Source organism: Thermobia domestica, chromosome 9 (genome assembly GCF_964235325.1).
Source record: "Thermobia domestica chromosome 9, izTheDome1.hap1.1, whole genome shotgun sequence".
Taxonomy (NCBI): domain Eukaryota; kingdom Metazoa; phylum Arthropoda; class Insecta; order Zygentoma; family Lepismatidae; genus Thermobia; species Thermobia domestica.
This window is the reverse complement of record NC_137462.1, coordinates 175,250,082-175,261,867: the sequence shown is the minus strand read 5'-3', so window position 1 is coordinate 175,261,867 and position 11,786 is coordinate 175,250,082. Positions and strand designations below refer to the sequence as shown.

The 11,786-nt window shown below is 37.3% G+C and overlaps 1 long non-coding RNA gene across 1 annotated transcript; it reads left to right on the top strand.

Annotated features, from left to right (window-relative positions):
• Positions 1-684: 684 nt before the first annotated feature.
• On the top strand, positions 685-7,610 carry LOC145660447 (uncharacterized). Its single transcript, XR_014126807.1, has 3 exons — positions 685-1,101; positions 5,346-5,472; positions 6,813-7,610. It is a non-coding gene; the product is annotated as an uncharacterized LOC145660447 (long non-coding RNA).
• Positions 7,611-11,786: the final 4,176 nt, after the last annotated feature.

Below are 11,786 nucleotides of genomic sequence, written 5' to 3'. Positions count from 1 at the left end.
TCTAACAAAGTAAGCATAAAATAAAAAATTATCTCATTCTACCTCAGAAATCCACCATTTTTTTTACCATTTACAGAACATGGTTTATTATAAACCTCAACTGTACTTCCACTAATTATTCTAGTGAAACTTTTTATGGTGCGCTGTGTAGGCTAAGGACGAGGCTTTTAGACACTGGTACGTTTGTTCTAATGTAGCCAACAAGAGGAAAATAATAGAGACAAAACAGATAATTTTCCCAAAATTTCCCTCTAAAATCTGGAATTAAAATTTTCTGTAGTTGGCAACACTGCTACCAGACAGACACAAACTATCTTAAATTAAACATTGGTACACCACTAATATATCCTACAAGTATTATGGCGATATTTAATGAACAAAGCTTCTAATTACCAAAAATATATTACGGTAAACAGAAAAGTAGGGAAAAACTAGAAAAATCAAGGGTTAGAACTTAAATACAAATTTTCGTCCGTTCCCTAATTACCCCATTGTAACGATCTGTACCCGCGTTTGTTCAGTAAGAACAAATGTTCAATTGGTGTAAGCTGACTTGCACTCGGACGTATAGGTACGGATTTATAAACAAAAATTTCGAATTTTTTGCCCTAATTTAGGGAAATTTTAATTTCCCTGATTGGCAACACTGCGCGCAGGCCCGTCCAATTGATGTCAACAGTTAGGTATCCATCCGAGGTATCTACCTGACAAGTCTTAAGGAGGTCCCCAAGTAGCACAGTCACGTCATCAACACGTCTTTTTTTGGGGTTCGAATTCAAAATGACGTCTTTTGAAAATTTGGAACGTCTTTATCACGTACCAAAATGGTAACAAAAATGACGTGTCAAACATGACCTAAATTGTACGTGTTTATCACGTGCCAGAATGGTACAAAGAATCACGTGTCGGACATCACCAAAAATAGACGTCTTTTTTAGGTGCTAAAAAGCGCGGACGTTCCCCGTACTGTAACTGCAGTTTGAGCAGTGCATGCTGGGAATCGTGAGCCATTTGCGGAATCGTGTTTTGATGATATTGTTTGTGAATATAAATAATGTGTTTTGTTAAAGTCACCTGTGATAAAGGTCAGCTTTAAGACAAGTAAGTATAATTCCTATCCTATTCCTATCTAGGTGCATTCTGTGTAAAATTCAGCAGATTGAGTATTCTACGGTTTCTTATTACAGTGTATTAAAATACCGTAGAAAGAACGAGGATACCTACATTAGGTTAACATTTGCAGACGCCTGTATCAAATTAAATATTTTAGGTAGAATACTATATAAAATGTTAATAGTGAAGGTAGTAAAATGATAATGTATGTGTTTTTATTCTCAATAAACCGTATATGGGAGTGAGTATGCATGGGAAAGTATGTCATTCTGTGGTGCAGTTTTATTATACAGATCCGTAGATTGTAAAATATACGAAAAAAATTGGACAAGTCTTTAATTTGCCTATTTCATGTCGAGAACAGGACCAACCAACCTCCGCGGGGCTTCTAACCCGTTCCTACTACTACTACTTATACTATGAATCCGTATAATAAAAGCTGCACGCATTGTGGTACTATTTGCCAAGGCGAAAGACATAAATACAAGCAAACAACGAGATGACAGTAAGTGTATGCTTTTGGAGGCATTACTGGAACAGACGGTTCTACTAAATTTTAATACATTTCTTACATTTTCAGGTTAGAGCATTGTATTTCCTATAGCAGAATATGCACTAAATGAGGAGCTCCATTACTACTTGCAGATTGACTTCACGGGGGTTAGTGTAAATATAGAGTAGACGCATGGGGCAAGGTTCTGGAACACAGGTACCGTACCCCTTCCCACTCAATTGTAACAAAGACAGAAAACAACGTGCCGTGCGGGGCTCTAACCCGCCTTCACTCGCTGCCGCTCGCTCAACAATACTATGTGTTCTAGAACCTTCCCGACGCGTAGCATATAAAGTACAGTGCATAAAACACGAAATAACTTTTGCTAGGTGCCCACTAAAAAGCACAAATGCATTCTATTGGAATCAGTGCAGAAGCACAGCAAGAGGGCCCGAGCGGCAACGAGGGGGTGCGTTCGTAGGGAACAGGGACGTCAGCGACGGGGACTATGCGCATAAAGAAGGATAATGGAAAAGCACACTTACGCTTACAATTATTTCACTATCACTCAAAATGCGGCTTCACTCGAGCAGACGGTTCTACCAAATATAAAATTTATAGGTAAAATATTATAAGAAACATTTTTGGTGAAGGAATGAGAGTGTGGATATAAGTAATTACTGTCAGTGTACAGCATATTGAAATGAATTTTAAGTGATCAGTGAAAGTATTGCATATGTAAGTGTGGTCTTCCACTATTCTCGTTTAGACGTATATTCCCCGTCGCTGACGCGCCTGCTCCCTACGGACGCATCCCGTCGCTGCCGTTCGGACCCTGTTGCTGTGCTCCTACCCCTGCTTTTTAGTGGGGAGCTGAAATAAATTGGTTCGTGTTGTTTTATTCACTGAAATTGTTACGCTTTACGTCCACGCTGTATTTGTACTGAGGCCTGAAGTCAATCTGCAAGCACTAATGGAGCTTCTGATTTAGTTCATGCTCTGCTGAAAGAAATGCATTGTTCTAACCTGATATGAAACTGTAAGAAATATGTCAAAATTTGGTAGAACCGTCTGCTCGAATAATGCCCAAAATTCATTTCAATTTGCTGTGTACTGACATTAATTACTGACATTCACACTTTTATTCCTTCACAAAAATATGTTTCACATCGTATGTTACCTATGAATTTTCTGTTAGGTAGAACCGACTGCTCGAGTGAACCTCTTTGGGAAATGACCCTCGGCAATTGTTGCAATGCCAATCGTGTATGACTTCAAAGTTAGAAACAACGAGCCCTATGGAAGTTCTAACCCCTTCGCTCACTCAGTTCTGTTTTGTTTAACCTTTTGTAGCACTACTGTCTTAAATCTAGTGAAAAAATCCACAAAATAGATGAATATTTGGTAGACCCGTTTGTTAAAGTAGTGCCCCAATTGTATATGTGCATAATCAGTGGGAGGATATTACCCCAGTTGAGACAAGGTGACCAGAACTTTTACTTTCAGAAACGGGACGCATACGAATCGGCGACGGGGGGTGGGGTGACTTCCACATTGCATTTTGGGACTCAGCAGTGTTTTCAATTTACAAAATACAAAGTAAGAATGATAACACAGCGTTTCTAACTTAAGTATTACCCAACAACAACACTCAGAATTCCCACTCAATTTCCACTTGAACCACAGAACACTCAATTCTCATTTGAATATTCAGAAGTTCTAGGCACGGGTGAACCTTCCCAGTAAGTGTTGGTACGGAAGAGTGTAGAATTAGCATTGACCATTTATATTTTGAATAATAATTACGGGACACCTGGGTCATGTTTGCTTAAAAACGGGACATTTAGGCTTCCCGTTTGAGAATCTGAAAGAAACGGGACAACGGTTGAAAATAAGGGACTGTCCCGGCCAAAACGGGACGTCTGGTCACCTTGAGTTGAGAGCACTCTCAAACTGCAACCATCGCCCTGCTGCACCTACACACCCTCACAAGACACTTGGCTACCGTAACTGTGCTACAGAATTCGATGTGGAAATCATAATAATGTAACGGGTTTTTGACTGTTCGAATATTTTGTTCATTAATTGAGTAGACAGCTCCCTCGCATTTTAGATTACAGTACTTACTCCAGTGCCAGCATGTGATGATGGATACTTATCAATGTTGCCACTGAAGTTCAAAAAATATATTCCAGCTCAATTAAGTATCCTCTACATGACTATATTATTATGATTTCCACTGCTAATCGTGAAACGATTCTAAGGAAACCAAATGTCTTATTAAGGGACCGTGATTGGGGGCTGGTGCTGGTTCCAGTCAGATGTGTTTAAGAGAGCTCTTGACATAGGGAATATCCTCCTAATGTTTATGCGCACATTAACAACGGAAGTCTCTTTGGGTCAAAAACCTGCTTTCAGGTGGAACACCAATTCCTCATCATTAAAAAGAAATGAAATTAAATATTTAGTTTCACGTCCCAGGAAAGGCACCGAGCCTAAGGAAGATGGTGATAATGAAATGTGAAAAATGGTGGTATGAAGAAAGTGGGCGGAAACGGGAGAGTGTCGAGAAAACTCAGGCACATGGTGTTTGTCCACCACAAAGCCCACTTGGCACGAGCTGGGATCAAACCAGGGACCCTACGCACTAGAAGTGAACGCTCTACCACTGAGGCACTGCAGCCCCATCAGTTAAAAAAAAAAAAAAACATACCTCATTGCTTCGGGGCTTACATATCTGCTGCCACCAAAAGGAAGGTGTGTACACAACAGGGGCGGATCCAGAGGTGACGACTGCCCCTCCCAGAGTAGGATATTTTTTATTTTTTAAAAAAATAAAACCTACCCCAGAATTGGAGCTCTTGATTTTTTCAAGCTTGTATTATAAATGTAAGATAAAAACTTTTTTTTTTCACGTTGCAGAATTTAAATGAAGCAATACATAGCAAGAAATTACTTGCCTTGGTGTTTTTGGTCAGAAAATGTCCGCGTTCGAAAACGCAGGTAGTCATTTGTGTTCTTTGTGTTCAAGATGCGATATTTTACGCTCTCACTCCGTTCTCAAAACCGATCCCTGCTTCTTATGGGGCCGCGGTGGCTCAGTAGTAGAGCGTTCACCTCTGGTGCTTGGGGTCCCGGGTTCGATCCCAGCCCCCGCCAAGTGAACTTTGTGGTGGACAAACACCGTGTGCGTGGGTTTTCTCGGGGTTCTCCCGTTTCCTCCCACTTTCTTCATTCCACCATTTCATCCATTACTCATCATCACCGTCTCCTTTAGCCTAATCGGCATAATCGTGGGACGTAAAACTCAAAGATTTTCCGATCCCTGCTTCTTGTTAACAACGGGCAGACAATAATCCATAAAATCTATCTGTCCACAAGTTTGTCAATATTTATTTTGCGTATCTTTCCATGTAAGAAGTGGCCATTCCTGCATCGAGGTTGGGACGATTTCGGACTCTTCTTCACACCTTCCTTTACGCTGAAAATATCCAGAACAGAAAGCATGTGAAATTTATGGCTGATATTTTCCTGCCAACTCATTTTTCTTTCTATAAGCTGTTTTTTTTTTGTTTGTTTTTTTTGTTTTGATACAAAATGTAGTAAAAACCCACTTTACTGTTTACATAAAATTAAACTGCTTCATTTCATGTTAAATGTATTTAGTCGTTGTAATAAGCCTAGGTGTAAATACATGTTATTTGCCAAAATAAGCCTTGTATGTACTCCCACTTTCCAGAGCGTGTGGCCAATGCTCCTGCAAATGATGAATTGATCTACAGCAGACCACCTGACCCCTTTCTGCTCGTCGAGCTGCTCTAGAAATATCACTGTGGAGGATGACATACATACCAAAGTTGCGACAGGTGAGTTTTTGACATGTTATTTTATAATACCCATGTAAGAAAATGCCGAGTAAGAAGAAAAGAAAGAAAGTAGTAATATTTTATTAGTACTTAACTAAAATAAAATAATTGTTGAACAAGGCAATACTTTTATATAAATGAAATATTCAATTTAACGTTCCACGATCAGGCACTGAGGCTAAGGGAGTCGGTGATGATGAGAAGTGAATTAAATGGTGGAATGAAGAATGTGGGAAAAAATTGGAGAACTCCAAGAAAAGCCGCTTGAAGTGAGCTGGGATCGAATCATTGGCTCCAAGCACCAGAGGTGAACGCTCTATCACCAAGCCACAGCTGCGCCAATTTTATTTAAATGTAACTGTTTCAGCAACTACCCTTGTCTTCTTCAGATACACTCTATTTATTTATTTATTTATTTATTTATTTATTATTTTAGATTTTTAAAGGTTTCCCTGTTTATTAATTTTTATTCCTTCAGCAATTATTTTATTTGACTTGAGTATTTATATATAAGCAAAGCTTTAATATGGAATGTATCACATGTTATAGTGTTCGCGCTTTTTTTTTTTTTTTTTTTTGAATGGATAAAAGTACTCCTCCCGAAAATATTTTTCTCAACAGAGGGGTAAAATATAATTTTCACCAAAGAGAAGTTTTATTATTATTATTATTATTATTATTAATAATAATAATAATAATAATAATAATAATAATAATAATAATAATAATAATAACTGCCGCAACTTCTAACCCTGCTCAGAACAAATAATGTGACGATTTTCACCCTACTACTTGTGACAGAATTCTGGTTCTAGAAGTCTTATTTTTTAAAAATACTCCAGTAACAAGTTTGCTCACAATTTTTTTACTTTTCGGAATACATAAGTTATACACCATTTTGTTTGTATCAATATCGTATCAATATACTTGATCGTCACTTTTAGCTCACATCCTAAAGTTGGTCTTGGAGTGGCATTTTATATTGTGAGCACACACGTAATGTAGCCTTCTATGAGTGTTTCAGAATTATTTGTCATGTATCTGTATATACAAAGTCTTATATCCCCCAACTTGTTTGATCCTCCTGAACAATCAGAGTTAACAGCTGCAATAAAATCAAAAGTTAAGCTATTACAGAATAACTAAAATTAATGGTAGTTTAATTTCGCTGTTTGGAAGGCCGTTAAAAGTGGGACTTCATGCAAGCGAGTGCAGTAACTAATCGTTTTATTGCGTATTGATTGTAGTTACACATGACGTATTGTAATTATTTTTTAAAATTTTCTCCCCACCTGAAAATTTGCACTATGATTGTTCATGATTTTTTTTTTCTGTTTCAGTGTTCCTATCTGTCATCGTTGGGAGGAAAAGGGACCTTTCTCTGATGCTTGGTTTCCAAAGAGCTGGCGATGGAATTAACTCCCGCGGAAAAAAGAGCAAAGTTCACGTTGTGCAAACTAGCCTTAAAGACACTTATCATTCGTGAGTAAAAATAAAGATCTTCAAATGAACAAATGCCACAAATCTTCAAAATGTTAGTAGAAAGATATTCACTTCCATCTGCCTTGTTGTTTGAGGATGAAAAGGATTCGGCATGCTTGAAACATGTTGACCTGTTCCTCCTTGCTTTGTTGGAAATCAATGTAAAGGCATCTCTTTCAAAAACTAAAAGATGGAAGAAACTGCTACTGGTATAATAGATGGGATAATAAGTGGGATACTTACCGCAGTCCCCATTTTTACCTACTTAAGCACGTGAGGCTTTTTTGATATGATGCTGCATTTCTGTACTTTCAATAACTATGAAAGGTGTTTTCCTTCATACGAAATTTATAGAAAAATTTGATTCTTTTTATTTTATATTATTAAAAGATCTCTGTAAGTTTTAGATTATAACCAACAGATTTGCATTGTCTACATATTTCTTGTTTGTATTACAAATAATAAAGATAATCAGTGTTTCTTGTTGCATTACAAATAGCATGAATATTATTTTATACGACAAAACGTGCACATTGTACATATAACTAATAAATGTAGAATTCAAATTAATGGTTATGTGTTTTCGCTTTCATCCCTCAGAGGTTAATTAATTTTAAGATGTACTTTCTTTTTCGATGTTTCACCTCCAAAATAAAGGTATCTTAAATTGGAGTTGTAAAAGTTTAATCCTAAATTTTGCACTGTCAATAAAACCCATTGTTCTTGTGTATGTGAGTGTGTGTTGGATGTGGGTGGTTGTGTTTGTGTGTATGTGTGCGCATACTAGCGTAATAATGGATAGCTATAAAATTTATGGAAGCACGTGTTGTACCGTAATTTCATTAAGAAGGTACTAGTAAATACACATGAATAAATTCCAGTGACGAAATGAGTGGATTCTTCTTAGTACTAAGGGCCGCGGTTGCTCAGTAGTAGAGCGTTCACCTCTGGTGCTTGGGGTTCCGGGTTCGATCCCAGCCCCCGCCAAGTGAACTTTGTCCACGTAGTGGACAAACACCGTGTGCGTGGGTTTTCTCGGGGTTCTCCCGTTTCCTCCCACTTTCTTCATTCCAGCATTTCATTAATTTCTCATTATCACCGTCTCCTTTAGCCTAACCGGTATAAGCGTGGGACGTAAAACTCAAAGATTTCATTTCATTTCATTTTCTTAGGACTGTAAGTACAATGTTCCTTTATTTTTCCATTTCATTCTTTGTTTTTACCATGTTTATTCGTCTTTTCTCATTCTTAAAAGTTATGTAGGGCTTTTTTTTTCCGCCAAGGGTGAGTCTTACATTCGAGGGCTTTTTTTTTATGTTTTTCAAGTCGATTCAATGCGTCTCGGTTTTCTTTTTAATGTATGGCTTTAAATTTATCCTTTCGTGGAGCAAGCGCTGCCGTTTCTTTCCTGTTGCATTAGGTATATAATTATTCCTCGACAGCTATTGTACATTCGTTTCTTAATGTGTAGATAAATATACCACACATTAAGGCGAATATATACTCTTCAATAGGCTAGTATCCAAGTACTAAAAAAATATAAATCAACAACACTAGAGGTGGTTAATTGGATATGGAAATCCCCAATCCATAGATAATACGAACATTCGGAGAAGCGAAATTTCCAAATTCTTGGTACAGACCAATCAAATAGACCACAATACTTTGACGTTCCCCAATGTGTGCTTCCGAGAGAGGGTGGTGATGTATTTCGCTGTGGCAAGATCTAGGGTTCTTAGGGTCTATCCTGATCTGTTATTTATTACAATAACCCAGTGGTCTTACTTATCTGGTATAGGAGCTTGTAAATTATTATGCAAATTACAACACAATGGTGAAAAATCAAGCAGCAGCCAAGGATAAATTTATTTTCATTATTGTTTTTACTTTTAATAATCGTTGTCCAGTTGTTATTCGTAGACTTTTTTTTACCCAAGAAAAGTGTTGCGGCCAGAGATCAGTTCAGAACTGTCAAGAAAAAAGAACGCAGTTAAGAAAATAGAAAAAGTATGATTTTTTCTTTTTTATCATTTTTTTAAAAAAATGTGTTGTAAGCTGTGTGTTTTAGAGTAGATATTATTATTATTATTATTATTATTATTATTATTATTATTATTATTATTATTATTATTATTATTATTATTATTATTATTATTATTATTATTCAGTTTCATATGTCCAAATAATCATAAATTGATGTGTATCCAGTGTTGACATTAGGAATCTCAATCTATGTATAGTAGGATCTCGATTATTCGACACAGTTTCAGGGTTATTTGTTTCAATCACTATTCAACCGATCTATTTCAAAATTTACAGGGCCAGAACTAGGTAGCCCTAGTAGCCTAACCCCTAACTTTGGTGCAAAACGGTTGAATAGGGGCTGGTAAATAGCCTCAAAAGTGTGGCGAATAATCGACGTAGTACATGGATTGAAATTCCTAATATCAAAACTGCGGATGCACATCAATTTCTAATGGTTTTGACATTTGGAACTGAACAATCCTGTCAGACTTCCATGACATTTGAGGTAGCGAGAAGCAAAGGGATGTTAGTGACATTTTCAATAGAGTATGTATGTCTCTAAAATGGATTCTGCATTGCAAAATATACAAACTGCATAATGAAGTTCGGCGTAGAGCATTCATGGGTAGACTTTCTATTGGACTGCGACGAGCTTCACCATCCAGTTTGTATATTTAGCTGTGCAGAATCCATTTTTGAGACATCCATACTTTATTGCAAATATCGCTTACACCCCTTTGCTTCTCGCCGCCTCATTTCGAGAACGCCCCCCTTCCAATTCACATGAAGGTGTGAAAAAGACGTGATTTACACGTGGAAATCACGTAAAAAAGACGTGATTTACACGTCATTTCTATGACGTGTAAAAGACGTCATAAAAATCACGTCATATTCTATGACGTGTAAAAGACGTCATAAAAATCACGTCATATTCCCGGACATTTCCACGTGGGAAAAGACGTGTAAATCACGTCATGTTCGGTGTATTTTACGGTGTTTTACACCAAAAAAACCACGTCTTTTCGACGTCGGTGTGCCGCTTGGGTCTCTCTACAACGAAGGAAGCTACAGGGAAAAAAGAAGTAAAGGAAATTTTAAAATTCCCGAATTTTTGACTGGGGTGAAATTTGAGAAGGGAATTCGACACTAGAAGAAAAAGAAATTAATATGACAAACTATGGTCCAACCATATTTGGCAAAAATAAATATCCCGATATCTTAATTAGTGTCCACACAGGAGCACATTAAAAAAGTGACACACCCATGTGTACCAGTTTGGCCACCTGGGTCCGAAAGGGTTAGACCTACGAGTGTACATTTGATTATATTTTTTGACTATTAACCCGTGTTGTTGTTGTAGTTATAGTCTCGACTATTAATAATATCGTTGTCGTAAACAATAACATTACAGGAAAATTTTCTCACCTTTTTACATCTTAGTTCCAACACTGTTGGTGAGAAATGCAGGGTGTCTCAAAATGAATATCGGAGTTTTAAGTCTTCGTAGTACTTATTACATTTTACGTACAATTATAAACAATACATCAAGTAAAAGAGCACCTGAAACAGTCTTTGCTACAAGTGTTCTAGTCGACAGGCGAGAAAGGCCCATAAACTTTCCGCCATATGGCACAAAACACATTCAATTTAGGGGAGTCTCGTTTCAACTTATTATCTCCTGAGGATTTGCTGACGGCTAGATGCAAACATTATGAGTGTTCACATTAGCTCTTAGGTGATGTCGATTTATCACTGAAGACAAAATCTTCATTGCTATGGAGTAATATTTCACTTGCGAAATTCGCACGTAAACCGTAGTCTGTAGGCTTTAGACATATAGCAACTGCAAACGATAAGGACGTAGTTGCAAGCGTCTCCTTAATATTCTTCACACAGACGGTTGCACTGTAACTACAGACTCAGTCTTTATTAAAACGCAAAAAGCTTCCTGCTCTATAGTCTCCATCTTTGCTACTTGCTCTTTCTAAAGGCAGACAGGAGAAACAACACATGTGCATGCGTGCGTACAAAACAGTTTGAGTTGCTTCATTTCATATAATATTTATAATTGTAAATTAATTGTAATAGATACTACAAAGTTTCAAAACCCTAATATTAATTTTGAAACACCCTGCATTACTTCAAATTGTGTCGTCCTATATTCATGTCTTGTATATACATGTCATCAGGGCCGGCCCTAGGCAATTTGTCGTCCCGTGCAACGGCATAATTTGCCCCTCCCCATTTCTCCAGAAAGAACAAATCTTAAGGCTAGTTTTAGACGGAAGCATTTATCGTAGCATTTCTCGTAGCAAAAATCGTATCATCGATATCCTACCGTGTAAAGTAGCAAATGCTATAGCATTTCCCATGCCATGGCATATCCTATGGCATTTCTTGTAGATAGAACCTGCTCTATTTCGTAGCATTTTTCCCAGCATTTCTGCTCCGATTGCAGCGCCGTGGTGTGTTAAAAGGAAGCGATGTGTGGGAAATTGAACTGTAGTAAAGAAAAAAGTTAGAGTAGGGATACTATTATTATGTTGATTAAAAAAATATGAGGAACATCCTTGTTTGTACAAAGTTAAAACGTGCAGTTTCACTATACGGATACATACAGAAATTCATTAAAAAAAAAAAACTTTCTCGTTTCATTTATTGGTGTGCTCTTGCATTCTCCGGTGCAGGTTCACTTTAACAGGTAGTAACATGTAGTTTTACTATACGGATCCATAGTATAAGTAGTAGTAGTAGTAAGAGGAGGAGGAGGAGGAGTAAGTAGTACTAGTAAGCAGCAGCAGCAGTAG